The sequence below is a fragment of the Acartia tonsa genome, chromosome 15 (genome assembly GCF_053477335.1).
Source record: "Acartia tonsa isolate MP-2025a chromosome 15, ASM5347733v1, whole genome shotgun sequence".
Lineage (NCBI taxonomy): Eukaryota > Metazoa > Arthropoda > Copepoda > Calanoida > Acartiidae > Acartia > Acartia tonsa.
In genome coordinates, this window is record NC_137274.1 from 20,041,901 (window position 1) to 20,048,805 (window position 6,905).

The 6,905-nt window shown below is 37.0% G+C and overlaps 1 long non-coding RNA gene across 1 annotated transcript; it reads right to left on the bottom strand.

Moving 5' to 3' along the window:
- Positions 1-2,643: 2,643 nt before the first annotated feature.
- On the bottom strand, positions 2,644-5,435 carry LOC145306800 (uncharacterized). Its single transcript, XR_013875223.1, has 3 exons — positions 5,266-5,435; positions 3,413-3,445; positions 2,644-2,685 (listed from the first exon to the last, which is right to left on the bottom strand). It is a non-coding gene; the product is annotated as an uncharacterized LOC145306800 (long non-coding RNA).
- Between the last annotated feature and the right edge of the window lie 1,470 nt (positions 5,436-6,905).

Here is a 6,905-nt window from a genome sequence, read left to right on the forward strand (position 1 = left end):
AACAGGATGTCTGTCTGTTTGTTTGTTTGTCTGTACTGAAGGATCTTGCTAACCGCTGAGCCGATCAAGTTCTTATTAACAGGGTATCTTATCATAGGTCTTTTGGGGGAGGGTACCACCACCCCTCCATGAAAAATCGACCGTATAAAAATTTTACTTTTCTTTTGGGATTCAACTCTCCCCTCCTCAAGTGCCCCCAAGAGGCCTCTAGGGGCGTAGCAGCTAGTATATTACAAGGTAAAGGGGTGAAGGCAATCGATAATAAGTAAATATACAACCCCAATTATGTACAACAAAAATACCCCTTATGTAGATTAAAATTAGTGGTGAAAAAGTATGGACACTTCTAAATAAAATAAAAACGGACAATATGCGGTGAACTGTGATTCTTTCCACTGCCATTAAAGATAGACAGCTGAAAATTACCGTGGAGATTCCTATGACAAATATACATCTAGTCTACATGGATTTTGTCCGTCTGTCTGACGGTCAGGCTTCAAAGACGTAATAGTTATTTCTCGCATATAATCAGCTTTCCGTGGATATAGAATGTACAATTATAAGATTAAAACCAGTTTTTTTTTAGCCCCGAGGTGCCAAAGGTTCTGAAGGCACGGGCTTAAAAACTGGTTTTAATCTTATGATTGTACATTTTTATATTCGTAGCAAGCTGGATATAATACGATGCTAGACATAGTTTTTTCGTATGGATGAGAACCGGTTCCTATCCACCGGATTCAACTTAATACGAGAAAGGTTTATTATAATATCTCTCTTTTTTTTGTTATAACAATTGAACATCTGTTGTATAACTCACTTTGTCCGTGTGTCATTTCCATGATGTTTTTTATCTTTTTTGCTACTTATGGATGTTGTCATCCTTTGTTACAGTTAGAATCGTATTATAGACAGCTTTCCGTGGATCTTAAAATGAAAAATTATGATATTAAAACAAGGTTTGTTAGCCACCAGAGGCCGAAGGACCGGGCTAACAAAACTTGTATTAATTTTATAATTTTTAAATTAATATTTGTAGATAATTATCTGTAATACGATGCTGTATATGACTGTTTGGTATGGCTGAGAACCGGTTCTAATATAGCGGATTTTGATCGGTTTCAAAGCCATACTGGAATAACCTTATCTTGCTGCTATTTATATCTTTTAGATTTTTGTCGATTTCTCCTGAGAGGGTGGTGTTACCCTCCCCAAAAATAGCTATAAACCTTCCCAGGACCTACGAGAAGCTACCCTGTAAAGGAGAACTATATCGGTTTAGCAGTTAGCGAGATCCTTCGATACATACACACACAGACATATATTTAAAATGATTATATGAAGCAGCTTATAGAGCCTAATAAAAATGACGTCATACAATACAAATGACCAATAATAGGCCAGTTTACATTTTACCATTGGTCAATTAGAGTGTATAGTTGCCTATCATTGGTTAATTAGAGTGTATAGTGGCCTATCATTGGTTAATTAGAGTGTATAGTGGCCTATCATTGGTTAATTAGAGTGTATAGTGGCCTATCATTGGTTAATTAGAGTGTATAGTGGCCTATCATTGGTTAATTCGAGTGTATACTGGCCTATCATTGGTTAATTTGAGTGTATAGTGGCCTATCATTGGTTAATTAGAGTGTGTAGTGGCCTATCATTGGTCATTTGTATGGTGTGATTTTTATTAGGCACTATAAGCTGCTTCATATCATTATATCAAATTAACAGGCTGCCTGTGTGTTTGTCTGTATCAAAGAATCTTGCTAACTGATGAACCAATACGGTTCTCCTTTGCCTTACCTTGTAAGATTCACTTGTTGAGTAAGGTTACTCGCTTCTAAATTTGAGTTTGTGAATAGAATGGCTGGAAATATTACTGATACTATGATTCCAATACAGTCTAGATTTTCAACATTTTCAACATTAATTTTATCTAAACAGACAGACAGACAGACAGACAGACAGACAGACATACAGACGACAGACATACAGACATACAGACATACAGACAAACAGACAGACAGACAGACAAACAGACAAACAGACAGATTTACTTTATTATAAAGATATGGCTGGAAATATTACTGATAATATAATTCCAATACAATCTAGATTTTCAACATCTTAAACATTAATTTTATCTAAACAAACAGACAGACAGACAGACAGACAAACAGACACACAGACAGACAGAAAGATAGACAGACAGACAAACGCACAAACGGACAAACAGACAGACATACAGACAGACATACAGACAAACATACAGACAAACAGACAGACAGACAACAGACAGACAGACAACAGACAGACAGACAGACAGACAAACAGACAGACAAACAGACAAGCAGACAGATAAACAGACAGACAAACAGACAAACAGACTAACGGACAAACAGACAAATAAACAAACAGACAAATTCATTTTATCTAAAACTAGCAGCTATGCCCCAAGAGGCATCTAGGGAACATAAAATGTATTCTTTTCAATCTATGTAAAGAGTATTCTTGGGAGCGTGGTGGTACCTTCTCCCAAAATGGTTATAAACCTTTCCAGAACCTATGAGAATCTACAATTTAAAGGAGAAGCATATCGGTACATCAGACAGATTGAGATCTTTTTACTTTATTATAAAGATATTGCTGGAAATATTATAGAAACTATAATTCCAATACAGTCTAGATGTCAACATTTTAAACATTTATTTTATCTAAAACTAGCGGTTACGCCCCTAGAGGCATAAACGTTATTTTTAGAATTGTATTATAAACAAATATACAATTATAAGATTAAAACCAGTTTTATATTCGATGCTAGACATAATTTCTCAGTATGACTTAGAACCGATTCTAATCCATCGAATATTAATTGTTTTCGAAGCCAAACACTGGAAAATATTTTCCTAACGCACTAAAATAACACCATGATTTATTGGCCATTGTCTTATCCTCTCGTCGGGAAGGTGTTAGGTTCGAATCTCGGTCCGACACCGCGTCATAACTAAAGACGTTAAAAATGGTTCCCACTGCTACTATGTCAGATGCGCGACATAAATAGTTAGAGTGGGGGGAATGCCTTGGCCCAAAACAGGCGCAACTCGTTACCATGCACAGTTAGGACTTCTCAGACAAAGGTCGTGCATCACAGAGAGTTGGTTGTCTGTAATGTACTGTACCACGGGTATGAGGTGAAGGACCAAGAGTCTGGCCTTGAGTTGACAAGTTGACTGTTAGTCCAGGTCCAACTCACCCATACGACATTAGCAACATTAGCATCCCTTTAGATTCCTGCGTTTTATATATTTCATAACTTCGTATAAGAAGCCAGCTTTCCGCGGATAGTATAGCTTAAAACAGGTTCTAATCCAGCGGATATTGATCGGTTTTAAATGTTTTAAAATGTTGCCTAATAGAGCCTGAAATAGACTAACTAATATCACTGAAAAAACAACAGTCTTTAACCCTTACAGATCGGGGAGGGGGGGAGCTCCAAGAGCCCCCCCCCCCCCCTAGTTTTTTCAATCTCATCTTTTTGTAGATAAGATGGAGAGATGTGACTTCATGACTTTTTAAGTTTAGTAATTATACGTCGGCAAGAGATGATTTTATTAGGATATCTGGTCTGTGTCGGTCGTGGTGTCCGGTCAAAGCCGACTTTATAACCGATTTTTGTCCGGCTTTTACACCAGAAATATATCATGAATATCGTGGCTTCTATTTCAGCTAGAGACCTACAAATTTTTTTGGTAAATCCTTGATCAACAATAAACAGATAATAATATTAATTGGCGCCGCTAACCGCCGTAACCGCCGAAAATAGCGGTTTCCGTTATTTGCCGTTTTTCGGCGATGATTAGAAAAAGTAATTTTTTTGTTATAAAAAATATTAGTTCATCCTAAAATTTGGTCATCCCAGCTGCAAAAATTTTACGTCTTTATCTGTAACAGGAGCCGAGATAGAGGGGGGGAGGGGGGCTCTTAGGTTGTTGTTGTTGTAGCCATGATTCTCTGAAGTTAGGACTCAGATACACATGGAGACTGGAAGTGAGAATCCTTTGGCCAATCTTAGATTGGTAAGCTTCGCGCACAGCTTATTGTATTCTATGTTACATTACAAGCTGACCCGCAATTCTCGTGGAAGCTACTCAATTATTACATCACCCTGGCCTAGAGTTTTGGCAGGTGTTCCATATTAAGCCACCCTAATTAATGGCACTCTCATACGAGGAGCATGGATGAGGGAAAGCATGGTTAGAGCTGCTTGATTTGTAGAATCCTAACTTCCTACAAATCTCCCCTCTTACAACCCTAGGGCATCTTAGGGAAGGTTGCGTGATCATAATCTGACAAATTGCGACAGCATTTGTCAACCAAGTGCAGAGTCTATGTGGGGACTTGAACTCAGTTTCTCCCAACCACAGCGTAGTGCGCTAACCACTACACTATGGGACACCCTGGGCTCTTAGGTGGGAATTGGGGCCCGATCTGTAAGGGTTAATAAAAAACAAGACGGAAAATGTTCATAGATGCATAATTGTATCAGACGAATTATATTTTTTATTTAATTTGCATTCTGGAAGATTTAACGTTTTTTTAAATTAATTTGCTTAACAACTTTGGGAACTTTTATTGAATTTTGATAGGTTCATTAAGTTTAAGTGACCAAATGTTTGAATCACTAATTTTGGTTTACAGAAGGGATAATTTTGTGTATCATCAATTTATTGGCCATTGTCTTATCCCTTTAGTTCCCGGATAATGAAAAATTTGGTGCCTTTACTTAAACCTATTTTGTTACAAAACTGGAATTAATTTTATGATTTTTATTTTATTGTTACCGGAAAATTGTCTGTACCACGATGCTATACATGGTGTTTCAGCATGGCTGAGAAATGGATCTAATCCAGCGGATATTAATCGATTTGGAAGCCATACTGGAAATTTCTTTTAAGTTTTATACTATCGTATTATAGACAGCTATCCGCGGACATTAAATGGATAATATAGCTGAGAACAGGTTCTAATCCATCGGATATTAATCGGTTTCAAAGCCATACTGAAAAATAAATGTCTACCTCCAAGTAACATCACATCAAGATATAGGCAATTGTCTTATCCCTTTAGATCCCTGAGTTTTATATATCTATGTATACTATCGTATTATAGACAGCTATCCGCGGACATTATGCGGATATTATAGCTGAGAACAGGTTCTAATCCAACGGATATTAATCGGATTCAAAAGACTGTTGTTTGAACCTAGAGTTTTCAGATTCATTGTGCAGCTCATTTCTTGGAGGTCCGGCCATTTTAATTTAATAATCTGAAATAAATACAAATCCGCTTACAATCCGCTGGATTAGGACCGGTTCTCAGTCATACAATCCGCGGATAATATCAGCGGAAAGTTGTCTATGATACTATGCTTTATATTCCTTGTAAAAGAGGGGATAATGGGCAGTTTATTACACTAGTCCCCAAAGTTTTTAAATGACATTTTCTTATTCGTTGGCTGAATAACTTTGGGGACTTTATTTAGGTTGTTTGATTGATTTCATTGTTCGAACGTTTTAACCACTAAATTAAATATAAGTTTAACACGTCGGATAAAAAAAATTTTAGTAAGCATTATTTGGAAGTTTAGAACAAATCAAAAATGTTGAAATGGTTGAAAAATGTGTACACTAAACTTAACTATTCAAATTCTATAAAAGTCTCCACCTTGGTAAATAAACTAATAAAACTGTGGGGACTCCTCATAAATTGAAAATGCCAAATGGAGTTACGACGAACAGGCTAATTAATAGAAAAGCTTCGCTCAAAAAACAAACATTATAATTAACACAAAAGAACACTTGTTCTGCTAGAAACTTTAAAAATTCAAAAAATTTCTCCTTTGCTCTTTTACATTTTTATTCTCTCTCTCTCTCTCTCTCTCTCTCTCTCTCTCTCTCTCTCTCTCTCTCTCTCTCTCTCTCTCTATCTATCTATCTATCTATCTTTATCTCTATCTCTCCCTCTCTCTCTCTTTATTTAACTCTATTTCTATATTTTTAAAATTTTCTCTTTCCCTCTCTCTCTCTCTCTTTCTTTCTCTATAAATCGTTATAAACCTAAGAGACTAAGAGAAGCTTCACTAAATAAAAAGAACCATATTGGTTCAGCATTTACCGAGATCCTTCAGTACACACACACTCATACACACACACATGCACACACACACACACAGTCTAACAGACAGGATAAAAAATTTTACTGACCCACCTTTGATTTATTTATTTTAAAGCATTTAAACAAAGGGCTCGGCAGCTGCCCATGTTAGCAGAGAGAGAGAGGGGACAATGGGCTGTTTATTACACCAGTCCCCAAATATTTATAATAACGTTTTCTTTATCGCTGACTCAGCAAGTTTGGGGACTTTTGAAAAATTTTGATGGATCTTGGACAAAGTAGCCTCGGCCAAAGTAGCCTCGTATAAAGTAGCCTCCGGACAAAGTAGCACCCGGACAAAGTAGCCTCGGGACATTTACTTAAGAAAATTAGCCTCCTAAGGAAAGTAGCCTCCACAGTTGATAAAGGTCATGGCTGCAGCGCTCGGCCTCCTGGCCTGCCTAGCCGTAGATGCTCGGCCCCCTAACCTATCCCTTTAGATCCCTGGTGAAATTGTCATATTATTAAACTTAAAAATTTTAATCTAAACCTGTTCCAAACGCGGCTGCCAAGCCCTGTTTTAAACATCCGAGCATTGTTTTGTTTTTTCCTGTTTTAGCACGCATAACTTGTTTTACAAAGCTTTGATTTTTGGGGGGCAATTAAATTAGGGATCTAAAGGGATAAGACAATGCTCGATAAATTGATGTACATCCCCGCTGATGATACACAAAATCATCCCTTCTGTA